Source organism: Callospermophilus lateralis, chromosome 5, assembly GCF_048772815.1.
Source record: "Callospermophilus lateralis isolate mCalLat2 chromosome 5, mCalLat2.hap1, whole genome shotgun sequence".
Classification (NCBI taxonomy): domain Eukaryota; kingdom Metazoa; phylum Chordata; class Mammalia; order Rodentia; family Sciuridae; genus Callospermophilus; species Callospermophilus lateralis.
The window spans coordinates 142841217-142868873 of record NC_135309.1 but is presented as its reverse complement, the minus strand read 5'-3'; the positions used below and the strand labels follow the sequence as shown (position 1 = coordinate 142868873).

Here is a 27657-nt window from a genome sequence, read left to right as displayed (position 1 = left end):
TCACTGGCTTCTCTATTTCTTGTTTGAGGCTCTTTGGGTTGCAGGCTCTTTGGCCTGCAGATAGTCATGGTGGGATTTTTCAGCCTCTGATGGTATGAGTCAATCTAATAAATCCCCTCATACATTTTCGATGGGTTCTGATTAATACATAACCTAAGATGTGGTCATGAGGTGGAAGCAGAGGAAACCTCACAGATTTCAGAATCAGCCTGTGAGTAAAAAGAACCTATCGCAGCAAATCACATCACAGTAAAACTGGCACCGTTTTATTTACTGTCACTGGCTTAGAAAGGTGACTATTTGCAAGCTTTGGTATCTCGGCTTTGAGATTACTTCTAGAGTGGATAAAGAACCCCCGGGGGGGGGGGGGGGGAAACCACTAGAACTAGCAGATTCTCTTCCTATTCTGAAATCCCAACGGCAACAAATGTAATTAATTAAGCCACCAGAACCCTGCAGAGCTGACTGGTGTTTCTCAGCTCACTTTTAAGATGCAATGTTACATTTTTGCTACCCTAACAAATTCATTAAGTGTGTCTAATGTCTTAGTATCATGAAAGCAGCAGGATTTCCACCAAAGTCTGGTCAGGGTAGTGGGATCCCAATATACTCCTCATGCACCAAGATCTCCCCAAGTAAGTTCCTCAGCTTCAGTGTTCTTGGACTCCTTTGAGGGATAAACTGAAGTCAAGCAAGTTCTAGCCTGTAAACGGATTGTGCAAAGGGCTTAGCGTTACAAATCCAAACTGCATCCTTTATTTCTACTACCTTCTTTCCTGCAGCACTTAGAGGTAATTTTCTGTTTCCCCTCCAGGTCTTTATTGCTCCCCTGCCAAAACTATCTTGCTCTGTTACAATAAAATACCTGTGATGTTTTCCGAAGCCAGCAGCTTACCGCCAACAGTCCACAGGCTACCCCACAGGCAGCAGTTGGGGAACTTGTCTAAGTGTTGCAAGCAGAAAGCGAAGGTGGAATTTGGCAAGTTGCAAGTCAAAGGGGAGGTGTCTTGGGAGGCCGGCCTCCTCTGGCTGAGGGAGTCGGCCAGCAGGGAAAAATATGAACACTTTGGCCAAAGAGGCAGAAATAGGAGCAAAAGGCATGAGTGAAAGGTTGCTGTCCCATTATGAACACAGCATGGGACTCCTGAGCTCAAAGGAAGGCGGAGGGTGCAGCATTCGAATTCCCTCTTGCTCCCCACTGGCTTGGCTCCCCATTCATGTCCTGATTTACATAGGAATTCTAACTTTGTTCTCTGCAGGGCCACTTTTTTGGGAGGTTGGGAGGAGAGTTTGTAAGAACACTGCTCCAAGTTTTTGTTGTAAGGGCACTGTCTTGCAAAATTAGAACACAAGACCACTTACTTGCTCTCTTTAAAAGGAGCAGCCTGCAAACCTGCAAACCCATGGCCTGAGGAGTCTCGCTGAAATGGAGGCTTATCACCAATGGATTCTCCAGGCCTCCCCATGCCTCCCTCAGAGCCTCCGTTCTGCCGATTTCCAACTTGGTTTCTACTTCTAATTTGGGAAGAAAATGAGTGTGAAATTAGAAAGGTAAAACAATGGTCCAACTGCATCTGGCTTTCAGCCTGTCTGATAGCCTCCAAATCATGAAATTATAAAAAGTATGGACTATGGGTTGAGCCTTCTTTTTTAGCAAATGAGTCACTCTTGGTCCCTCTCAGTGCTGCTCCACTGGCACATGAAAAATACAGGTGACCTGATTCTTCAGGAAGAGATCACGATGTGGAGGGCAGACCCAGACTCCCAGGTCACCCACTTCCATGGCCTGACTCGTTCGTTGCACAAGGACCTTGTATTTAAACAGAGACTGGGAGCTCACACCATGCCCTACCCGGGCCATCTGTGGAGTCACAGTGTGGCCTTGCACCCAGGCACTCCTGGGTTTAACAAACCTTTGCAGGAGGCAGCAAAGCCAACAGAAGACCTTATGGTGGCACACATTCCATCTCTTCCTGCTCTGCTACACGGAACAGATACCACGTCAAGATGTCATCTTGTTCTCCAACCACTGATGCAGGAGTAGACCTATGCTTCTCCATCCCCACTGCAGGAAATGTATAGAGAGCATGTTTGGAAGTGGGAGAAGGGTGTTATCTAAAGAAGTCCTTAAGGGGGCATGACTTGTGTGGGAACACAAAGCCTGGCAAAACACTGCCCTGCTAGCCGCTGGCTGTGAAATGATTGATTCCCCTTCAAGGACCTGTTGAGGGCTTTCTCTAAGTCAGAATCATAGGCCATTCCTTTCCTCTAGATTTACACACTTTTGCACATATAATATGCACATCTAGTTTGGTATTTTATTCCATTCACTGCCATAAAAATCTTGACTAATAGATGTCAGACTCCAGCCCTGTTCAACAGCCAGAGGGAAGGGGCAGATGCTCTTGCTTTAAGCCAAACACTTGGCCCTCCCAAGGCTGTGAAGGTGAGCTGGCTCATGAGGATTGTGCATGGCTGGCACTCCAGGGGTCGGACGCTGGTGTTTCTGTGTCTTTACCCAACCTGGCTGCCCGGCGAGGAAGTGAAAGGGCTCCTCATTACCCTGAGACACTGGGAAGTTCTAGGGCTCTGGCATATGCACCGTCAACTCTCGGAGAAAGCTGTCACTGCTGCTCTGCTCAAGGCCTTCTGGGAACCCAAGCTGACCCTTTGCCCCAGAGCCTGCCCTACTGAGCCTGGCCACGCAGTAACACCACCTCTTGGGTGAACTCAGTGAATTCCTTCAGAAACTCCAGCTCAGAGACCTCACCTCCCCTCACTTGGGGAGTCCAGCCTCAGTCTGGTTGGCTTCCAGTTGAGTTTCAGCAGTTACGCAAATTAGGTTTCTGACTGTGTCTGAAATTCCAGTGCATACAGGAACAGCAGGTTGCTTAATCTCTAAATTCAGAGCCAACCCCTTTGCTAAATACAGACCAGGCACTGCCTGGCTCTCGTGGTAGGTTAAAGGAACCACCCTCCTGCGCTGACAACCCGACTCCTCAACAGTGCGGTGCCATCTTGTTGTTCAGGCTTTACCTCCCACAAGGCGCCACAGTGTTCCTAGCTTCATCCTTCCTCCCTTGTTTTCCACCATCAAGTTAAGCCCCTCCCTCCTCCTTCTCTACTGACAGCATCCAATTTCCAAACACAGGAGGATAGGTGGCTAAAATGTCCTGGAGAAAATAATTTAGCTTCAGCCACTTTATTCTCCTTTTCCAACGACAGCCTCCTTGTGAGAAGCTTTCCCAACTTTCTGCAATGGACAATAAGCTCCTTACACAAGTCCGCTCTGTATCCAGGCCTGCAGTTTTGACACAAGTTAAACATGAACAAGGTCACCAGATTTTCCTCTTCCCTTATTGGAAATGACATTGACAATGAAATACTGTGCTGGGTAGAGAACTATGTTCAGGGGTAAGGTTGGCAGACTTGCAGTAAGCTTTCTTAGAAGAGCCTCATAAAGAAACTTTGTTTTAAATACAAGAAAATATGATATTCAGTTAACATTCTGTCTTTTTGTTTTATTACAGAAAATACCTTTTCAAAGTGACAACACCAATCACTCAGAGATGGTGGAAGTCTGGCTAGCATTCAGTCCACCGAGAAAGAGGGAAGTGAGTGATTTTTGTGTCATGTTAGCAGAGTTTTATTCGCCACTGGGTTCCTTCAGTGGGGCATATGGTTGGTGTCATGTGGGTTCACAAATCAGGGGACAGGGTGAAAATCCAGCACAGGCGCACACTTCATCTGATACTTCTTCTCCACTGTTTGAACCCTGAAGAAAAATGTCAACATTCTGACTTCCAAACCTAACCTTTTGGAGGTAACAGTGCCATTTAGTACAGACAAGAAACCAAAAGCAGTTCCCCAAACCACAGTCTATTCAAACTGCCGGGCACCTTATGAGCTGTGTTGACCCACGGTTCACACTACTCATGGCAAACATTTTTTTCTAAAAGGTCAGATGGTCAATAGTTTGGGCTTCATAGACCACAGATGCCTCTATCTTATATTCTGCCTTGTTTCTTCAGCTTTTTAAAAAGCAAAACACATTCTTAGCTCCTGAGCCATATAAAACAGTCTGGGTTAGGTTGGATTTAGTCTTGGGCCAGTTTGCTGACCTCTGACTGTTTCCAGAATGGACCCTGAAAAGGATCCTGTCTCCCAGTTCAGCTTAATTCACTGCAGACAGCAGTGATCTGGGACAGCTCAGTCTGAAGGATGGGAGACAAAGGGTGGACCGGTGGACAGTAGGCAAGAGCAAGGGTGTGACACAGAAGTTTAGCTGTGGAATGCTAAACAGAGGAAAGAAATCATACAGAGGAAAAGACAGCAGTCAGGTAGCTTGCCTTGACTGTGCATAGCCATTCTCCAGCCCTCTTGTCCTAAAGTGCAAAGCCCCAAGAGCTGGCCACTGCAGGACAAGGGTGATAACTGGTCAGTAAGCAGTAACCCAAACTCCCACATCTGCATGCACAGACACAGCTCTAAGGCTAACTCTTCCTCAAAGAGCTCAAATCAAAGAGTTTTATATTCAGGATGCAATATTCTAACTAAAACACAGTTCTCGACCTACCTCTGATGTTCCCCTCCCCGGAACACACCATTTCCAACCTTCTCCCCATCAGCTCAATTCTATAGTGCTCTGACCATGTCAGTGGAGTGGAGAAGCATGTCAAATTACCCCAGCGCCTGGGAGAAGGAAATGGTTCTGAACCTCAGGCTAAGATGGTCTTTATTCTGTTCTGCTTCTCTTATCACAAACGCCAAGCCTTGACACAGAAAGCGTGCTCTGAGACTCGGCTACAATCACCGGAGCTATGAGTTGGTTTTTAAATTATCCTTGTATATGGCTGCAACCATGGTCTTCCCCAATTATTCTCTGCTGCTGAGCGCAATTACATCACTGTGACAATTTCCAACCCACTCCGTGACACATATTCAGGATCCACACCGTATTTTCTCCCTACTTTTCAATTCCCTGACTTGGAGACTGGGCAGAGGCTGCCTACCTTAATGGAGAAAACATTAGTGCATTTGGGCTTCACTGTGGATCCCAGTCAACTGCTGTACATTTCACAGCTGCTAGACATCCACCTCTTTTCTTACAAGAGCCAGCAAAAATTAGCAAGCCCCTCATTGGCTCTGAAATATGAAAATGTAGCAATAATCAAGTCAGAAAATCAGTTTCTGGTCAATTCTCTTCAAAGTATTTGTTCTAAAACAGAATGTCTACGGTTCATTTATCATCTGCCAACTTAAAAATTGCTTTTAACTAAAATTCTGCATGATTTTCTGTGTTTTTCTTCTTAAAGCAACCCTCAGAATATAAAACTGACATTTGGTTATCAAATTAGTGGCTGAGAAAAATTCTTGTTCAGGCAGATATCAGCACAATGCAGGCTACGTCTGTTTCTTATGTCAATATTATCTGCTCATTTTCCATACACTTTTTTTTTAAAAAAAATAAACTTTCCAAAGGCAAAAGTTGTGTTTAGAGAGAAGATACGATTCTCTGTGCTGCGCATGTCTCTCCTACCTGCTTCATGAGCTGATCGGGTGAATGTCCTCCGCTGGGCTTCCGTAGCCACTTACATAGGACACACTCCAAAGTTTGTTAGGCTTTCTTTCCCTTCTCCATTCAGTTTCTTTAAAGTAGTGGGTTATTGACTATCAACAAAAACGTGAGCCATGCCAGTGTGTGTTCCGACTTCCTGCCAGCGCCCCATGCTCTGCTGGGCTTAGAACAGATTTTCTCTCTCCCCTCCCGTTTCACCTCCTGAGCTCCAGAGCCCCACCCACCCTCAGCACTCAGATCATTTTTCATTTATGAGTGCATCCAGCTACTCTGTGCATGTAAGAGAATGAGCCAATCCTTGCTCTGCCAGCCTACTGGATCTGTGCTGCTAAAAACAGCTTTAATTTTCTGGGAGTACAGAGGAAAATGAGACCCTGGCAGAAGTCACCCATGACCTCCTCCTACAGGTATCTGCAAATCAGCTCTTCCATCAGCAAAGGACATGCACCTTGGCAATAGAAGCACAACAGCTTTGTAATACAGGTACAGGCCAGGAGGTGGACTGAAGATTCCGGGCATGAGACAACTAAAAATATACCAAAGTGTATATTTCACATATACTAAAAAGGCAAAGCCAGGACAATGCCAAGAAACTTTCCACCCAGTGACCTGACACTTCACATTGAATTCAAAATATTTCACACCTATTAACAGGCCAATTTTTCTTTTCTATTGCATTCAAATGGGTACAAGAATGGAGCGTTTATTTTGTAATAAATTCATTGGTGAATAAGAGCTACTTGTCGCCATGACACCCAATCTACAACTTTTCAAATCCAACTGAGCTCCCATCTTCTATTAAGACCACCACCAGCAAAACCAGAGATGATCTGTCAACGCGGGAGAACACTTAATCCTACCACCATGTCAACAATTACAAAGACCGATTTGGTTTCTGTACGACATTATCAGGAAGCAGACACCGTAAAAATAATTCCAATGTACATTTGGGAGGGACAAAGGAGGCACCAACACCTTCTCCTGATTACAGCCATTCTCAGGTCATGCTTGCAGAAAAATCAGGACTCCCAGATTTCTGTCTTTTTAAATCTATCCATTTATTTGGGAATTTTGTCCGATACAGACTTTCCTTCTGTGAACTCCATATTGTCGTATCCTAGCTCCAATCACCCCCCCAATTATTTCACTTTTTATTTACTAGAAGACGGATAGATTGGTAGCTGGACTCGTCTTGGTTTTTTGGTTGTTGTTATTAGACGGTTCCCATATCTCCTAAGAAGAGACTTACACATTTTCGCATATGCTCTAAATGGGTTCCAGTCATCCTGACACCCCAACGCAACATCTTTGGAAGAAAATTTAAAAAGAAAGAAAGAAAGAAAACAGGTGATTTATGTTTTATGGCAGAGACAGGGAAGACACAGAGGCACAGCATATGTGGTAGAGCAAGAGCGAACCGAAAGGAAGATGGGCACCTAGGCTCCAACCACTCAGGGAACCCCAGATCCATTTGAATTTTCACATGCAATGCAAGAGGCTTCCTGGGACTTCTCTCCCTATTTCAGGAGGGAGTGGACTCTGCTATGAGTTAAAGGCAAGGAGAATGCAATCCCAGCCCCTCTGGAGGCTGAGGCAGGAGGATGGTGAGTTCAAACCCAGCCTCAGCAATGGCGAGGTGCTAAGCAACTCAGTGAGAACCTGTCTCTAAATAAAATACAAAATAGGGCCGGGGATGTGGCTCAGTGGTTGAGTGCCCCTGAGTTCAATCCCTGGGACCCCCACCCCACCCCCCGCAAAAAAAGGCAAGAGAAGGAAGTCTGCTTTTTTTTTTTTTTTTAAAGAAGAAGGGGCAAAGTGAGGGTTAAAATTTTCTTGGCCCATGACCAAACTGCAGTCCTAGCAAGAGGTAAAATCTGCCTATAGAATATTCTCTTCAGTGTTAGTGTGACATCTGCCAAAAATCTATGGTAAAACCAGTTATTCTACCTGTCTTTGTCCTGTTTTCTCAAACAAAGGGTGGATAATATAGAACATAAATTTTTGCTTTAAGGGGAACTGCTGCTGTCTACCCACATTAGCCACGGAGCACATACTAGAATGCAGGAAGTACACAAGCCATCTCTCCACCTGAGGTTTCTGGGGAGTTTCTGGAAAACTGTCCATGGTAGCAGTTAGGAGCTCTGCTCTCTGATTGTCCCCCTTGGTCCCCAGGCGTAGGAGACTAGTGTGCACCTCTCTGAGCTGGGAAGGGCTGAGTGGTACACTTAGTTCCACCTCCCACTGTGGGGATGTGGAAACAAGACCCCTAGAGAGATGAGGAATCTTGCCAAGGTCACAGGGCATATTAGTGAAGTACTGAGGTTAGAGTCATGTGCTAACTTGCATGCTAAGGCCAGTTGGATGAGATGTGAATCTTGTAGTCAAGAGCTACGGGCAGGAGCTCAGTTATGGCTCTCCAGCTGGTTCCAAAGCCCAGCCTAGGGATACACCTAAGACTCTCCTAACAGCAAAAGCAGAAGAGTAACGTGGGGAGTGTGAGGAGGACAGGTGGCTAGGGAGCGACTCCAGAAGTCCCCAGCAGGGAAGGGGGATGAACTAAACCACCAAAGCCAATGGACATTCTTGGGTGTATACACAAGAACTGAGAGCAGGAACACAAAGGCTTTTACACACCCATGTTGACAGCAGCACTATTCAGAAAGTCAAAAGGTGGCAGCAACCCAGGTTTCCACTGATGGATGAGTGAATAAACAAAATGTGGTATAAACATACGATGGAATATTATTCAGCTGTAAAAAGGAAGGGAATTTGGATACATGCTACAACGTGGATGAACCCTGAACAGACATGCTAAGACGATATGCCAGTTGCAAAGGGACAAGTGTTGCATTATTGTACTCATGTGAAGAACTTAGTCAAATTCATACAGACAGCAAGTAGAACGGTGGTTGCCAGGAGCGGGGGGTGTGGGTGGGGTTACTGGGTATAGAGTTTCAGTTTTGAAAGAGGAAAAAGGTTCTGGAGAAGGACGGTGGTGGCATTCACATTTCTGTGCCAACCACAACACTGTATACTTGAAAATAGTCAAAATGCTAATTTTTATAGTATGTAGATTATTTTCTAAAAAGCCAATGGAATTTGGATTTTCTTTATAACCCTCGATGGCTATGGTGCTTCTCATTATCAAAGTTGCAAAATGTAAAAGCTATCACACGCCGTTAAATAAAACTCCTAAATGACCTTGGAAATAAGAGGAAGCACGAAGGTTTCCCCCTTCCGTTTCCTCATGCCCCACTCCACACGAGTCACAGTCATGAAAGCAAACAGGGTGCTCAGTGTGTGTTCCTGTTCTGTGACGGGAGATGACAGTATCAATGCTGACGGGGAACACCCTGTGGATTTTGCAAGCTAGGAGAGCCCTGGCCAGCCAATGCAGAGGGTTCACGAGCACCTCCAAGAAAGCTGTGGCCTGCCTCTCTCCTCCACCAAGTCCCCTTAGAGCTTGCAAAACCCCTCGCCTCGCAGCTCTGGCAGCATATGCTGAGGTCAGTGTGCTTTTGGGTATTTAATTGTACACAGATCTGTCTCTTAGCTGTCAAATCTGTCCAATTAGGCCATAAGCCTCTGGGGGACAGAGGTACCTCCAGCTCTCTGACCAGCTCTTCTCAGCCTCCTTCCCCCTGCCAGGCCAGGCAGGGATGTGGATGGGCACCTGCTTCTCCCCCTCACTCTCTCTCTCCTGTTCTCTGGGTAATTTCCCTCTATTTCCATGCCTATAATAACTATGTAAGAGCCACCAACCCTCAGTCACCATCCCTCTTCTGAGCTTCAGGCCCAGACCTCTGCCTACCCCCTACCCGGATTCAGCTGGATGTCTGCAGACACCTCAAACTCAGCCTGCCTTGAAATGAAGCCAATTATGCTCTCCCTGGAACACGTTCTTCCTCCGGGACTTCCTCTTCCAATGAATGCCAGTCCTTAGTCGTCACCCAAGCACAAATGAGTCGTCCTTGACTCCTCCCTCCCTAGAAGTTCAGGTCTTGTCGACTCTCGCACCTTTCCCTGTGTTGATTTCAGGGCTTTGATTCCTAACTTTTCTCACTTCCTCAGCTGTCTACCCTGCACACCGAGGCTTCCCATGGCAAATACAGAAAATCTGCTTCAAGTGCTCAAGTGCTGTCTAGCACTGTCTAGCAACGTCTCCTTGCCCCCAAAGACAGAGCCTAAGCATCCCTGGATGGTTCTAAGACCATTCTTGGTCCAGCCCCAGTGCCCCCACTGCACACACATACATGGTTGCTGCTCTTCTTCATGTATCTGCTTTTACATGAACCAGTGATCCTTACTGAAAAGTTCTGACCCCACAGCAGACACTTGCAACATTTGCAGACATTTTCAGTTGTCAAAATGGGGATGGGTGGGATTGGAGATTTGCTGCTAGCATCTAGTGGTAGAGGACAGAGATGCTGTAAACACTTCTGCACAAGATAGGCACCCACCACCAAGAATCATCGATAGTATGCACCAGATGGATTCTTGGAATGCCACAGTATACTGTATTTATAATTACCCAGACTGCTTCCTGCTCTAGGGGCTGCAAGCATAGATGTTGGCAGGGTGCAAAAAATTATATGAATGAGAGGAAAGGTAAAGCAAAGCAATAGGGGGATGTTGGGGACTGGAGCAGAATGCCCTTTCCAAAGCATTCAGTCTCAAGACTGTAAAAACACCGAGCTCAATCATGCAGCAAGAGGCCTGGTTTGTAGCTTGTACGGGGCTCCTGGGCAAGGGTTGGGGATTGTTTTCCTCTCTGGCACACACTTTATTGGAAGTACTGGATCAATATTTATTGAAAAGTCCTCTCTTGTATTTCCCTTCAGAGCCCAGAAGACTCCTAAGTTCTAGTAAATAAATGGAAAAAATAGGATGAAACCCTCTTCATCTCAGACCCTTAATACAGTTTTGCTGTCCTTTTGAATCTTCTTCTCTAGGTCTCTTTCTCTGTAATTTTTCTAGTGACCCTTAATCTAGTTTTTCTAAAAATACATCCCATAAAATATCATTCTGGGGAGATGCTCTATGGGAAAAGGACTCCATGGTCAAATAAGTCCCTTCCACTGCTGTGTCCAGGTCGGATTGTATTGGAGTTCCCACCCCAGCCTTTTTCATAGTGTAATTTCTTAATATTTGTGGAGCAAGTACTTTGAGGACTGTGGAATATACTTTGAAGCATTCTCCTTGGCTGTTTTGATTTATTCTCCCTTTGCTACAGAGTGCTCTCAGTTTAAACTTCCATTTGTGTGCAAAAAAGTACCAGCTCTGTCCCTGTCCCTCAGTCCCCACCCCTCCACCAGGGACCTCTTCTCTCCTCACCTGTACTCATCCGCCTGGCTTCCCTCCTCACATAGGCATTTTGAAATGGCTCAGTTAACCTCAGGTAGGAGCCATCTTGGCTAAAGATGGAGGGAGCAGAGAGGGTCCTCTTGGGAAAGGGCATGTGGCCAAACAGAAGAAGTATCATCAGGGTACCCCCCAAGGGGCTGGGACAGATGTGTCTGTAGGGCCATCGGTCACCTCCAGCCAACTTTTCAGAATGAAGTTCCATTAACGAGGATTAGGTCAATTTCATTTAAAAAGCATATTTCTTCCAGACATAGTTGAAGCAAAGGATCAATCACTTTTGGGAAAAGAAAGTCTAACTTCAGAGGGGCAGACAGTCCACAGGTCCTCTGAACACCTGCCTGCTGCAGTCCACAGAGAAAGCCGGACTGGCCCAGCCTGTGCCTCCTTGGTCCCTGGAGAAGGACAGACTGCTTAGACCTACCAGTTGGTCATCTCAGTTACCAGATAGCCACTCGGTCCCCACTTCCCAGCCTGGCTAGTCAGTCCAGTTAGTCCTTTGAATTGGGGGTAGTTTTTTTTTTTTCCTTCACAGAAATGGAGACAGTTTGGGTTTTAGAAAATAAATCCAGCTCTATCAAGACTTGAATGTACTCTCAGAAATCCTGCCATACACCTGACGCCCCCAGGGACAGGCTCCAGGGGTCAGTGAAAACTCATAATTCGTGGCACAGGGGGAATGAGTAATGAGCCAATGTCACCAGCCACCTCCAGGTACAGAATTCTCTCCAGTGCCACTCAAGGCTCTGGGATCTCTAAGAAGTCAGTTCTGTCAGCATCCCTGTGGAGATAGCCATTCCCCCAGAGCTTCCGCACAGGATCCCACTGGAGTCCCAAATCAGATGAATGATGAATCAGGGTCTCCTCCAATCACGTGGGCTATGCAGACTTGCAGGGCAGATGAGACCCTACCCATATGAAAATTCCTGCCACCATAAGGCGATGCATGTGAAATGTGACGGGACGGACATCGGTGGGGGGAAGCTCCAGGATGTCCACAGGGAGGTGTCCCCACCGCTGGGAAAATGGAAGTGACTTCAGAGGAAGTGGGTCTTCAGGAAAATCTTAAAGGCTGGTTCTCAGTTTTGATACGTTCCCAGCTCCGAGCTCTCCCCTTTACTTATGAAAGGACAGGAGGCTACTCTCATGGCTGCTCCCCTGGAGACCAGGGCATTCTGGCTCCAGCTCTTGACCTGGCACGGCACCTCAGGGCGTGGAACAAGCCAACAGCAGCTTCTTGCACAGACGCCCTGCGAAGGGCATGGCCAACCAGGTTGCTGCCCATGAATCTTGGAGCCCAGATGTGGAAAAGCACAATGAAGGTCACTGTCATAATTCCACTGAGGCTCCATAGGAGGAAACAAAAACGGTGGGGGAGTTTGGAAACTCCAGCCCTTTCCGCTTTATTTTTACTACAATGACAGTGTCCAATAGCAAAAGCATGGCCATTCACTCAGTTCTCAGAAACTTAAAGGGGCTCCACCATGGCCCCACCTAAACAGGTGCAGGGCAGGCACTGAGGTTATGCAAACCCTGCACCCCAGTCACTTGCCTGCAGGTGTGATTGAGAAGGGCTAGTGAAACTTCTGTGAACTGGAAATGGGATTTATTTCAGAGTAGTTTCTGCGACTAGTACATTCCTACCCTCACCGTCTCTTCCTTGCTCTTCTGTAAACCCAACAGAGCCAATGCTTAGTTCCTGGTGGAGCGCAGTTTTTTTGTTTTTTTTTTTAGTTGTAGATAAATAAAATAAAGGTATTATGTCGATTTATTTGTTTATGTGGTGTTGGGGAACGAACCTAGTGCCTCACACATGCTAGGCAAGTGTTCTACCGCTGAGCCACAACCCCAGCCCCTGAAGCGCAGAGTCTTCAGAGTTCATTGCAGCTGGTCTGTAATTTCCAGATCTCAGCCCACTCTAAGCTTACCAAGTCTCCGTTACGCTTAAAAATTATGAGAGCCCTTTCTCACTCAAGAGAGGAAGGGTGGAGTCAAGTCCTTGGAGGAAAAGAGTCTATCAAAAGCCGCATAATGCTCAATGACATGTTTGGGCTCAGAGCTGTATTTTCAAGGTATTTCTCATCTTTACCAAGAAAGAAATCTTCTCTTGGAATCACGTACAGTTCTGTGGTAGTAGGAACTGGCTTTACAAAACCACAGCTTTCAGAAATGTTGGCGAGGAAATTGGGTTGTATATGGAAATTTCTTTCTATGGGTCTCCAAACAATCAGTTATTTGTTCCCTCCCCCTTTTTTTCCCACAAGAATTTCTTTAAATAATTGGAGGAGATTTCCCATGGGAATCAGGCAACAGTGACTTCCAGGTCTTAAACTTTATCTAAAACAATTTAGAAACAAAAGACCCAAGAATGTGCCTGGTTAACCTGTAACAATGCAAATTCTGGCAATAAGAACAGCAGCTGAGGTGTGAAACTTAGAGTACTTCTAGTACTTGGAGTACTGCTAGTATTTTTTAGTACTTTGAGTACTGAGGTAATGCCTCTATGGTTTGTTCTTTTTTTAAAATTTATTTACTTTTTTATTTTTATTTTTTGGTACTGGGTATTGAACTCTGGGGCACTCGACCACTGGGCCACATCCCCACCCCTATTTTTTATTTTATTTAGAGGCAGGGTCTCACTGAGTTGCTTAGTACCTCTCCTTTTGCTGAGGCTGGCTTTGAACTTGTGATCTTCCTGCCTCAGCCTCCCAAGTTGCTGGGATTACAGGGATGCGTCACCATGCCCAGCTAAAATTTACTTACTTTTTATTTGTTCTTTTTAGATATACATGACAGCAGAGCGTATTTTGACACATTATACATACATGGAGTGTAACTTATCCTAATTAGGATCCCATTCTTGTAGTTGTACACGATGTGGAGTTTCACTGGTTGTGTATTCATATACGAACATAGAAGAGTTATGTCCAATTCATTCTACTGTCTTTCCTAATCCTATCCCTCTTCCCTTCCCTTCATTCCCCATTGTCTAATCCAATAAACTTCTATTCTCCCCCCTCCTATTGTGTATTAGCATCTGCAAGTAAGGATATTCAGCCTTTGGTTTGGGGGGATTGGCTTATTTTACTTAGCATGATACTTTCCAGTTCCATCTATTTACTGGAAAATGCCATAATTTCATTCTTCTTTATGGCTGACTAGTATTCTATCGTGTGTATACACCATGTTTTCTTTATCCATTCATCTGTAGAAGGGCACCTAGGTTGGTTCCATAGCTTAGCTATTGTGTATTGAGCTGCTGAGAACAGTGATGTGGCTGTATCAATGTAGTATGCCGATTTTAAGTACTTTGGGTATAAGCTGAGGAAGGGATAACTGGGTCAAATGGTGGTTCCATTCCAAGTTTTCTGAGGAATTGCCATACTCCTTTCCAGAGTAGTTGCACCAATTTGCAGTCTCACCAGCAACATAAGAGTCTATCGTCCTCCTAGCAGGCCACTGGGTATAACCAATGAAAATGCTGGTGTTTGGGAGGTGTTGGAAATACGGTATGCTATGCATGTGTGGGGAAAGAGGGTAGATAGGAACTACCTATATCTTTCGGTTAATTTGGCTATGAACTTAAAACTTCTCTTTAAAAACTTTCCTTATAAAAGGAAAAGGAGCTTTCGTCAGGCAATCATGGACTACAGCATTCTCTGCTTACCAGCTATGTGAATGCTTAGTAAATATTATTTCTAAACCTCAGTTTCCTCATCTGACAGAATGTAATGCATCTGCAGAGTTTGGGCTAAGATAGAGAATGTTCTGGACCGTCTCAGCGCCGACTGTACAGGAGACATTTGATCAACCAAGGTTTACAGTGACTCTGAGCAGAGACTCCTTGCTCCACCCCTGTGTCTTCACGTCTCAGGTCCCCCGCCGCCCGATTAGCTTACTGACATCACTGGCCAAATTATGCATGGCTTGTCCTGGTTCCAAAAGTTCCCGGTTTAATTGAAAGTGACAAAGGGGAAACTGGGAAAGGAAAACAGAGTGCCGTGGGAGCAGCTGTGTTAAAAGACTCTGAAGTCAGCACGGAGCAGTCCCCAAAGGGGCTGCCAGCTCCAATCAGGCACCCGTTACCTGACGAGGGGGGGTGGTAGCAGAACCACAAGCCACCCGGCATTTTCCAGGAAAAGCTACACTAAACACTCTCTGGAGTCTCACTGAAAGACATCTTGGTCATTTTCTGGGTAGGAGTCCTGCCACCAACCAGGTCCAGGGCTCCCTCTTGGACGGGAACTGCACCATGAACTTCATCTTTTTTTTTACTTCCTAGATTATTTCTCAGAGAGGAGCCCAGGCTTATTTCTCACCCCCTCTTTTTTAACTGATAAATAGAAGAAAAAGAAGTATAATTACTAAGGCTACCCTAAAGATCAAAAAGAGGGCTGAACTAGCATGATTAACTATGCTATTTATAAAGAAAGCAGATCTCGGATAACCTGGGAGAACCCCACACCTTTCCTGGTGCTCTCCAGGTGCTGAAAGTAGTGCCCCGGAACGGGGAGGGGTCCTGAACACCCAGAAGAGAGCCAGGAATGGTCTCCAGGTGTTTTTCTCCATCTTTTTATAAACTTGTTTTAAAAAAATGTTTTATTAGTTATTGATGGATCTTTATTTATTTATAAGTTTATATGTAGTGCTGAGAATCGAACCCAGTGCCTCACACATGTGAGCTAAGTGCCGTACCACTGAGCCACAACCCCAGCCCAAAGTTTTTCTCCATCTTAACCTCTCAATCCTGGAAGCCCTTTCCCCCCAACCCTCGTTGTTCCAGGTTACCTGCAGGGAGTTGACCTTTCCAACAGAATGTGCCCAGGACCTTCACCCAGCTCAACACCCTTTCTTTCCCCAAGACAACCCCTCTGCCTCACGGGCACCTCCAATCTGAGCTCTCAAGAAACCCCACCAGAATCTCTTCTTTCTATACTCTCCAGTGGAAAGGACCTTATTTTATTTCCTTTCCACTCTCCATGGACACAGGTTTTCAGTGCTTTCCACCGGGCAGGATCCAGAGGCAATCTATGTCCCAATCCTATGGCCAAACTCTTCAACCTGCTGACCTGTCTTCCTTACCAGGTTGCCAAGTTTTCTCCATCTCCCATGTCAGACCGCTGTGCCCTCCCTTGTTCAAGCATCCGTGCGGTCTTCAGTCACGGCCTTCCACCCTTGGCGGCTCTCGGCTCCCCACATTTACATACGGTGCTATAGAGTGTATAAATAGCTACCCACAAACAATGCCCTAGGTCTGCTACTTGACAATTAGCGCAAGGCCCTCAGTCAATTCTGAGATGTTGGTAAGAGGCTCACGTCTCTTTCCCAGCTCACACTCCAGTAAATGGCCCCCATCAATCCGGTAGCCCCTCCCTTCCCCAAACCCCTGGACACTAACTCTCATCTCTGGCTGAATGAAACACTCTGGCCCAGGGGCAGCCAAGCAAGTGGTTTCTGCACTAGCACTTGGTGCATTCTAAGGCCTCTGATCACAATAAGTGAACACATAGGGATCCTTCAAGGAAACAACAGCACAGGTACAGCTCAGGGCCTTGTAAAAGTGACCCTCCAATGAGGGCAAGCCCGTCCTAAAAATAGATGCACCTGAGTTGGGACATAGGACAGTTTGAGAAGGCAAACATCACCACGCCTAGCTCACCTGGTCTCGTTCACCGGGTTGGGACACCTGTGTTCCCACGTATGTGGCAACATTAGGACACACAGGTGTACTAACTGGCCTCAGGCTCAAAGGCAATCAGAACCCCGTGGGAGGAGAGCTCAGGCCTGACTGAGGAGGGCACGTAAAGGGACTCTCCCTGGGACCAGAGCGCCTGCTTCCCACAATTGCAGCCAGAGCGTGGAAGCCAACCCTTCAATACGACCAGCTTCCTCTGAGTGATAGACAGTGGGATGGGCTTGTCCCAGAGAGGGCAACAACAGATTCCGGTGCTGCTCCAGGAAGCACTAAGGGCCTTGTATTTTGCAAAATACCACTCTAAATCTAAAAAAAATGTCTAGGAGGAAAGGGAGGACGACCACAAAATTCTAGCATTAAAAAAAACCAAACAGTTGTCTGCCTTCGATGGATTTAGTATTTTGATCTCCTGAACATTTGTTGAGGGCACAGGAAGCCCCATACCCTACACGCTCTCTCCACGGTCCCCCAAATCATTCATGTCTCGACAACCACAGCCCCTGCCAAATTGACCTGCAATAAATGCTTCCTCAACAACAAGCGGCTCCACATGAAGGGTTTGTGAGCAAAGCCCTTGAGGGTGCACCCTAAAAAGGAATTCTTCCCCACGGACGAATGAACACAGGACAGGCTCAGAGAAAGAAGGGCCAAGCGCTCATTAACTCATCTGCACAAAAACCTGAGAAGAATGTTGTCTCTAACAGGATAAATGTCAAAGTAACAAGGACAACAAATAACTAACACACCATCAGAATTCCCTTCCTCTCCCATCCTTGGCCTCAGGATCTCTGACACCCTCTGGCCTGCAGCGTCCTCGGAGTCTCCGGGGTGTATTCAGACACACCCAGAAACGGCCTCCTCTTGGGGGCAGAGTTTTCCGGCTTCCAGGCTGAACTGTCTGGATACAAAACAAAGATGGTTACCTTGGCCCAGGGCCCAGGGGCCCAGTAGCAGGGAGTATGGGAGACCACAGGTCTAGGGGTGCATTGCCTCTGTGGGAACACTATCCAGCACAGGAGGTCTGTGACTGGCTCACCGAGGATAAGCACAATCTAGGGGAGGCCACGAGGTAAATCTGACCCAGTGAGGACCAAGGGTAGGTGACAGGGCATCACCACTGCCTTTGGCTGGATGTGACAGCCACGATCTAACAGCAGCTGGTGAATTCAGGTGAGAGACGTTTCCCCCAGAGTACACAAGTCACAGGAAGATGGGCACCAACTGTCCCCCAATGTTCCTGTCACTGCAACATCCGACACCCTGCTTCCTTTTTGGGGAGAAGGTAAAGGTATTGAATGAAAACCCTTGCTTTCCCCACCCCCAGAGCTTCCAAGAGTGAGAGCGTTCATCGCAAAGACTGTGCCTCTTTGGGGGACAACTAGGTAAGTGTTCACCACGTCCGGCTTTCTCCACGTCCTACATTCTGCTGAACTCGACCTCTGGAGGCAGTCATCCCCGTCCGGCTTCCCATAAATATTTCATGCTGCCTCTGCTCCCTACAAGCACAGTAATGTCAGAGTCGCGGAGGCTGCTGGACTGAATTCAGGTCTGCTTCACCAGCTTTCTATGTCAGTTCTGGGCTGCGAAGTGGCTATGTGCACAGCGTAGCCTCAATTTCAATAGAAACTCTGGCTGGAGAGAAAGAAGCCACCTTTGCCATAGATTGTTGCCTCGGTTTCTTCATCTAAGGATAGGCCATGGCACCAGTTGTCACCTTTCTTACATTTACGTTTGTCCTTCAAACGTTTCAAAGGTGTCCTCTGAGACACGTACCATCGACTTGTAAAACTTTCTTTTTCAACACAAGATCCTTGTGTTAAGAAGAGTCTTGAGGATGACTCACTGGGAATCAAAATGCAATAAACTTTTGCTACTAGTAATTCTAAACTTCAAGAACTCCGAGCTTTTCCTGTGTCAGAGCTGCCTGGGCACGTGCCACTTGAACTGAGGACTGTCCTAGCTCTTTAATTTTGGAGTTGTGGGGCTTTGGAGAGGTTCATCAAGGCACCCGGTGCCTGGGATGGTAGCCTATGTAGAGTCACAGACATTTACATTCAAGTCACAGAGATGCAGGGAGTGACATCTGGCACCAGCTCTCAGTGGTAGAGAGAGAAGGCTGGAGTGGGGGGAGAGGATGGAGAGTGACCTAATTAAAATGCAAATGACTTCACTCCTTGTTGCTGCTAAATGAACCCTGAAGGAAAATTCAGACATATATTGCAAGCTCTGGGCAAAATCAAGACTGTAAGGTAATCAGAAAAAAAAAAAAAAAATTGCCAACTATAATCCTTCCTAATGACTTTATTTCTAATATTGTAAAAGCTCTGAACTCCAGTCATAATGAACAAGGATGTTAAAGAAACAGACCTGTTTCTTCCCCTATCTATTTTGAATTATTTAAACTTTGATCTGCTTATTCACCTGACGCTGCAAACTACCCTTGTAAATTATCAACCTAGGAAAGACAGGAACCAGAGTTAGCAGTAAGAGCTAAGGTGGGAACGGCCCCAACCCAGGGGGATTGTGATTTCTCAAAAGGTCAAGAGGTTGATGTTATAGAATTATGCACTAGCCACTGGCCAGAGTTTGGGTATTTAATTCTTTCAGTAACTCTTAGGGTCTTGTAATTTTTTTCCTGTTTTATAGAGTAGGTAATGAGTCCGGCATGAATTTATTTGCCTGAAGTCACCCAGTCAATAGGCAGACCGTTGGCCATATCTTAGGCTCATGCTCCTTTCCCGTTTCTCTAATCTTCTAATCAACATATTTCCTTAAAGTCTATTATTTTCAGATCTTGGTTTTTGTTTTGGTTTGGATACGAGGTGTCCCGCCCAGTTTCCTACATTATTGCAGAGGTGAAGTGATTAGGAGAACTGTGACCTAATCAGTGGATTGGCCCATTTGATGGCTTGATAACTTGAAAAAACTACTGAACTGGGTGGTACCTGTGGCCAGGTAGGGCATGGCTGAGGAAGTAGATCTTTGGGGGTATGCCCTTAAGGATTTGTATCTTGCCCACCTGGCTCCCCACACCTCTCTGAGCAGCTTCCTTCGCCATGCCCTTCCGCCATGATGTTCTGCCTCACTTTTGGCCTAGAGCAATGGATTTGCCTTCCTGTGGACTGAGACCCATGAAACTGTGAGCCAAAATAAAACTTTCTTCCTCCAAGTTGTTCTGATCAGGCATTTTGGTCACACAGAAAAAAACTGACTGATACAGGTCTATACCTGACACCCTTCTCAAGAGCAACTGAAAAGCCAAAGGCTAAAGGACTCAACGTTTTTCTTATAAATAAGAAAGATGCTAAAATGTTGCTTGGTTGTAACTTTTGCTTTTTGTGCTCAGGATGTGGGACCCAGAAGATAAAACTTCCAAGAGAGAAATTCAGCAATGAAAACTTACGGCCCTCGCTGAATGAACTCCAATTTGTTACACCAGGCTTCAGAAGAAAGACTTCCTCCATTAAAACAAAATATAACTTCAGAAAATACTGTCATGTCAGAGAGGCACCTCCATGGGGCGGGTCTCCTCTGAGTAGTTAAGTAGTTTTCTAGGTAGGACCATCCGGTTGGCCTCTCTGTGGCCTGTACCAGCGACAGGAGAAGGAGGGCAAGGAAGACCTTTCCTAGTGCGTGAATTGTGGAGGCTGGACAAACGTGTCACTCGGTGTTGAAATTGTAAACCCCAGGAGACGGTATCAGGAGATGGGCCTTTGAGAGGTGATTTGGTCATTATGGTGGAACCCTCAGGAATGGAATTGGGGCCCTTACAGATTGAGCCACCTGGCCCCTCCACCCTGTGAGGGCAGAGCAGGAAGTGCTGGGTCTGAAACAGGAAATAGGCCTAGACACCAAATCTGTTGGTGTCTTGACTGTGAACTCCCCAACCTCCAGAGCTCTGAGAAATTTCTCTCATTTATAAACCCCTGGGTTTATTCTCACAGCTGCCCAAATGAGCTAAAACACCATTGGATTTCATGTGGTGGAGCCAAGGTTGGGGCTAGGACCAGGGTTCATTGTGGGAGACACTGGAAACTGCTTTACTCGATCCCCATTTAGTGGAAAATCTGAAACACCAACCAAAAATCCCCCCCACACAACCCCACCTTTCCCATACTCCCTGTGGCCAGGATACAGGCAGGTGAGCTCACATTCACCCGTCGTGGATCCCAGCGGGGCCTGGATGCAGAGGTGAGTGACAGGAGGCAGGCGGACACAGGCCTTCTGACCAGACTGTGGAGAGGAGGCCCAGTTGAGGCACTTCCTCCCTGAAGACCCAAGTAGAGGTAGTGTGGTTTTCCTGCTAGAACAGTCCCCCAGTCTGATCTGGGGCTCTTTTCCTGGCTCCATAGCATTTGTGTCTGATCCTTGGTCTTTCCCAGAAATTCTGTGAGCCACCAAATTAATATCCCTTAACATACCCCTTTCTGCTTAAACTAGCTACGGGAATTTCTGCTGTTTGCAGCCAAAAGCCCTGGGCAGGCTCAGCAGGGAAGAAAGCAGAGAAATGAAAAGAAGTAGGCCAGTGGACGCCAGCTGGTGTGGGGAATGCAGTGCCCACACGCTGTAAGGCAGAGCCTTCTAAACCCCGTGCTTTATGCCCAGGAGTCCATATGGTGTCCTCCGCAGAGCACCAGCTTCAGAGTTGGCCACACAAAGGCTGAGATCTCCAGGCTGCTATGCAAACTCTAAGTCTGAACTGGGCAATTTTCTCATTCTCTGAGCTTGAATTTACTCATCTACAAGACTGGGACAAGGCTACTTTCCTTATAGGGCATGGAGAAAACAAAGCCAGGTGATGTATACAAACCACTTAATGCTGCACCTCGGGACCAGTAGCTGGTCCAGAAACAGTACAGTTTTCCTATGAAGCCTTCATCAATTGACTGTGCCCATAGGCCATTACAGACAAAAAGCATAAGATTATATTTTTTCTTCTCTAAAATTATTTTCGTAAGAAGGGGATTATTTTATATTTGAATCTGCACAAATTACACAATGAACCTCTCAATTTGGATGATGAGCTACTGTTTGGAGAAGATACAATTATCTCAGAGTCAATCAATGCAACTTTTAGATGCTTACTTAGAATTGGTTTAAAATAAAGGCAGGAAATGAATTTAATGTTAAATTTAACAATTACTGCTAGGGGAAATGATCTCATAATCTTAAGTGCTGGATTTCCTTGTGGCAGAGAGCATGGGGGTTAAAAGCAGGAATACTGGAGCTCCCTATCTGTGTTCAAATCTTGGCTCTTTCATGAGCTGTGTGACTTGGAGCAAGTTTCTTGACCTCTCTGGACCTGAATTTCCTCAGTAAAATGAGACAATAAAGGAATCTTTCTCATGAAGTTCCTTGAGGAGTAAATCACTTCGTGCATGAAAATCATCTATGGCAATGTTTGACACATAATAAATATACACATAAATATATGTAAGCTATTTGCAATTATAGAATGAAGGATGGGGAATGATGCAAGAGCTATGTGAATGGATACATGTGGCCTTGGATAAAAAGCCCAATGGACAAGGATGTGAAAACTGCTGTCTTTCAAATAATAAAGGTGGAAGTGGAGGTGATATGCCTGGAAAAATGTTCAATATATAGCCCTGAGTTTGAATGAATTTGTTTCATAGCCTACATGAGTAGGCAAAGAAATATTCAAAATTAATTATATTTAAGATTTAAATGTGACTTCACACATGCATGTGAATTAAATTAACAAAACAAATATTAAAGATGGACTTGACTATTTCATGTATATCTTTGTGTCATTATTGGGACACCAGATTATATCCTATCTGTGTACTAGATGCACTATTCACTTGTATTTATGTTGAACAAAACCTTTTTGTGGATCTTCTTGCTTAGGTATGGGGCTTATATTCCACTACATATGGTAAAAGAAAATATCCTTATTCTTTTAAATCTGCATAGAAAAATCAAACTGGTATCAAGAAGCATCTCAAACCATATGCCTCTGCTCCCTAAATTAGCACGCTCACAACTCTCATTCCTGATTTTTACTTAGATTTAAATGGTGATAAAGATCAAACCAAAGTAAAATAAAATGGAGAGAAATACAGAATATCTTCATGTGTCTTAAATGGATATCAATCTTCGAAAAGGCGAAGGCTGTCACTCAATTGTTTTTACCTGATAACCTTATTTTATGCCTTCAATATTGGGAGTGGGGGCAGGGTTAAGTGATGAAATCCAGCTAAATGAACAAGATGTTCTTCCTTCATAACGCATGGAACATTAGGCACAGAGAATATTATACTTCACAATATCTTATCTCATCTCCTCCTCACTGGAAATGGGTGAGTTCAGCCTGATGTTCCACACCGTGTGGCTTTGAGTAGGTTTCCTGAAGGAAATGAACCCTAACTCTGGCAGGCACATTGACTGCAACCCCAACAACGCTGACGACCAGGAGAACCCGACAGGTAGCTCTGTGGACTGCGTCCCCCACGATGAAGCCCTGACTTCCAGGGTGATGGAGTTTGGAGATGGGACCTTTAAGGGGTCGCTAGGTTTAGATGAGGTCAGGAGGGTGGGGCCCTCAGGAGGGATTGGTGCCCTTGTATGAACAGAACCTGGAGAGGTGGTTTGCTCCCTCCCTCCCTCCCATGTGAGGACACAGTGAGAAGGTCTCCTCCACTGCCAGGAAGAGATACATCGTAAACCCGCCATGCTGACGCCTCGATCTTGGAACTCTCAGCTTCTAGAACTTTCTATAGTTTCAGGCATGCTTTCTACAATATTTTGTTAGGGCAGCTGAAGCTAAGACAGGTAAGGAGCAAGGCCACTTAAAACATTTAGAGGTCATCATCACCAAACTGCCAACAGAACAATCATGCACTGTAACAAAATCACCCTTTGATGTTGGTCTTTTCTCAGTTTTCTTTAAGATTAGAAACTTGCACTAATCCAAAATTCTACCCAGAATTTGAGAGTTGGTACCACACTCAAGCTAGACTTCAGAACACAATATAATTCTTACTACACGTGGCAGTATATAAACGTGAAAAAAGAAGTCCAAACGTTCTGTTCTAGGTAGTTCTTTTAATTTTTTTTTTTTGTAGTGGGGCTTAAACACTGAGCCACATCCTCAGCATGGCCCTCACACCCCCTTTTGTTTTTAATTTTATTTTGAGATAGGGTCTTGCTAAGTTGCTTAGGGTCTTGTCACGTTGCTGAGGCTGGCTTTGAACTCCTGATCCTTATGCCTTAGCCTCCCAAGCGTTGGGATTACAGGTGTGCGCCACCACGCCTGTGTCTGTTCTAGATCTTGTCAGTAACCTCTTAATACATTTCTGAAATCACTGGGAAAACCAAACTAATAAGACACTGGTAACATGAGGAATATTTGCCGTGTAGAATCTCAGTAAAAATCCCTCAATTTTAAAAACGAAGAAGAATCACTGAACTTAGCCAAGAACTGGGGAAGAGAAACTGATTTAAAAGAGGGGGGTGATGTATATAACGGCACTCTCCTGAGGAAAGCTAATTATAGATAACAATAAACAAACTTTCCCTACACTTCCCAAGTCCAGGGAGGAAGGTTGTCAACCTGTAGCAGATGTGTCATGGCCTCCAGTCAATGAATGCCTTGTCCCCAGCTTTTCAAGTCACGTGAAATGGGACAGATCAATGCTGCCACAATTCCGCTTCACAGAGGGCACCCTTCCTCTGCCTGGGAAGTTCTCAGCAGGAAGGCAAAACTCTGTCCCGATGAGATACTTTTCCTCCGAGTAAGAAGAATATGCACATGGCCAGCGTGAAGCCATCTGCACTGTATTTCATGGTGTCTAGCTGGGGGCTGGGTTGGCAGATGCAAACATCTTCCAGCAGCAGACTGGATTCAACCCCAAAGGAAGAAGATCCCATTAGCTGACTTAGAAGAAAGCAATCCCAGAGTCCTCTGGTTTTGGATAGAGAAGGGGAATGAGATTAATAAACCACATAAGCTTAAGTGAGAACACTGCAAGGGAGTAAAAGGTTGGCTTTGCATTGCTTCAACTGTTAAAGAAAGATGCGAGAAAGGTTTGCTGCCTAATCAGCAGCCTGTCCCCTTAGGCAAAAGCAGACTCACTTGCATCATTTTATAGGTTAATTTGAAAGACAAGCAGCAACATTTAAATAGGCTGCTTCTTTTCCAATGCCTGATTATAACTTCAGCCTTATTCCCTGTAATTGTTCCCAGAATTCCTTATCTGCACCTTTCCAATGATATGCATCCTCCAGACCTTGTGTTAAACTATCTGGACTCAAGTTTCCATATCTCACCTACTAGGTTCTGACAACAGTAATATTTATTGTTTTCCCAGGGGATATATTGGCATGTTAACAAATACAGGTTCATTTTAAAGGTCCTAGGAAGACAGAGATCTATTTTATTTCCTTGGCATGAATCATGATCAATCTCACCTACAGCAAGCACTCAATAAATGTTTGTTTACTGAATGACAACTGACTAAATAAACTTTTTTATTTTTAATTTTTAACATTTGTGGCTGATTTGTTCAAACCAGCCCAGATGAATTTGTAATTTATAGATACGGTAAGTTTTTATTAATAATCAAGCATGTAAAAATGCATAACTCAATGTTGAATCAATATATCTTGATAAAGACTTATTGGTTATTACTTGGCTGCATTTTGCTGATTTGATTTTACTTGCATTTGACTCATTAGAATACACACATTTAAATTGTATGATATTTAATTATTGAGTTGTAGGAGTTTTTTCCCCCTGAATGCAAATTCCTAATCAATGCATGATTTGCAAATAGTTTTTATTATCCTTTTCACAAATATTGCTGGAACAACTGGAAATTCCCACGTAAAGGAATGAAGTTGGAGCCCTTCCTCATACCATAAGTAAAAATTAACACAAAGTGGATCATACCTAAATATAAGAGCTAAAACTATAAAACCTTTAGAAGAAAACATAAAGGTAAATCTTCATGACCTTAAGTTATACAAAAGCCTCTTAGATACAAAAACAAAACAAGTGACAAAAAAAATAAGTTGGACTTCATCAAAATTAAAAACTTATTCTTCAAGGGATATCATCAAGAAAAAGAAAAAGGCAACCCATAGGGTGTAATAAAATATTTGCAAATCATATCTGATGAGGGAATTGCATCAAGAATATATTTAGCTGGTTGGCTGGGGATGTGGCTCAAGCGGTAGCGCGCTCGCCTGGCATGCGTGCGGCCCGGGTTCGATCCTCAGCACCACATACAGACAAAGATGTTGTATCCGCCAAATACTAAAAAATAAATATTAAAATTCAAAAAAAAAAAGAATATATTTAGCTGGGTGCAGTAGTGCATGCCTGTAATCCCAGAGTCCCGGGAGGCCAAGGTAGGAGGATCGAAAGTTCAAAGTCAGCCTCAGCAATTTGGTGAGTCCCTGAGCAACTTACACCCTGTCTCAAAATAAGATATGATATCAAAAGGCCTAGGGATGTGGTTCAGTGGTTATGTACTCCTGGGTTCAATCCCCAATACCAAATATATATTTAAAGACTCTAATAACTCAATAATCAACAGACAACCTTCAAAATAGGCTAAGGATTTGGACAGATGTTTTTCCAAGGAGACAGACTGACAACAAGCACATAGAAAGATACTCAACATTATTGGTCTTTAGGAAATTGCATACTAAAGCCACAATGAGATACCACTTCCCACCCACTAGGGTGACCATAATTTAAAAGGGTAGATTTTAACAAGCACTGGTGAAGATGTAGAGAAACTGAAATCCCTGTGCATTGCAGGTGAGACTGCAATATACACCCAAGAGAAACAAAAGCATATGTCCCCACAAAAACTTGTAAATGAATGTTCATAGCAGAATCATCCATAATAGCCCCAAAGTAGAAACAATCCAAATACCCATCATGGATGAGAATATAAATAAAATGTGCTATATTCAGACATTAGACAATTATTTGGTGATCAAAAGAAATGAAGTACTGATATATACTCCAACATGGGTGAACCTTGAAAACATGCTAAATTAAAGAAATCAGTCACAAAAGATCACATATTGTGTGATTTAATTTATATGAACTGTCCAGAAAAGAAAAAGCAACAGAAAGTAGGTTGGTGGTTGCCAGGATGGGGAAGCTTGGGGAAAAATAGGGAACGCCTGTGCTGTTGTCTGGATGTGTAATGTCCCCCAAAGGCCTGTGAATTAAAGGTTTGATCCCGAGGGTGCTACTATGGGTGGGTGGGACCTTGTGGGAGGCCCTTGGGTACTGGGGACATGATCCAAAGGGAATGATGGGACCTTGGTCAATCCTCTGCCTCCTGACTCATGATATGAGCCATTTGCTTAGCTACATGCTCCTGACATGATGTGCCACCTTGCCAGAGGCTCAAACTAACGGGGCTGCCCAATTATACACCTGAGTCTCCAGAACCATGAGCCAGAATAAGGCTCTCATTACTCTGCGCGTAGCACTCTTTTGTTATACTGATAGAAAGCTAACTAACACATGCTGCTAATATGGAGGGTTTCTTTTGGGGGTGATATAAATGTTCCAAAATTAATAGTTATGTTGCATAACTGTGACTATATTAAAAGACATTTAAGACTTTCAGTGCATAAATTGTATGTCTAATAATTTTATATCAACAAAGTTATTAAGAAATACCCTAGGAGGACAGATGTGGATTCCCTAAGATTATCTGTCCCTCACTAGGTACTGAAAATTGATTGATGAAGAGGAAATATTTACTTCTTGAATTTGAACCAGGCAAAAGTCAAGATCCACTAATACTATCTCACTTCAAGTCTCCCTTTCCTATAGCCGTTGACCTAAATGCATATTTAAATGCTTATCAAGAAGAAAGTTCTCAGGAAGGTCATTTCTTGCTTTGCCTTCCTCTTTTCTAAACCAGCAACACACAGTGGTCAGACAAAACTAGGGAAAAAAAAAAATCTACATTTTAAAAAGAAAAGTATCTATTCAGATTGAAAAAGATGTGTTTTAAAGAAAGTTAAT

At 44.7% G+C, this 27657-nt stretch overlaps 1 protein-coding gene across 6 annotated transcripts in view; it reads right to left on the bottom strand.

Moving 5' to 3' along the window:
• Pdzd2 (PDZ domain containing 2) overlaps positions 1 to 27657 on the bottom strand; it is a 234553-nt gene that overhangs the window by 137036 nt on the left and 69860 nt on the right. Inside the window, exon 1 of one of the 6 annotated variants that reach the window (XM_076857338.2) lies at positions 5540 to 5720. The exons of 4 other annotated variants lie outside the window; for them this stretch is intronic. The gene's annotated coding sequence lies outside the window, so the exon portion shown is untranslated. Of the gene's footprint in view, positions 1 to 865; positions 921 to 5539; positions 5721 to 27657 lie in introns of those variants that run through there. One more of the 6 variants, XM_076857337.2, reaches the window with a different exon arrangement.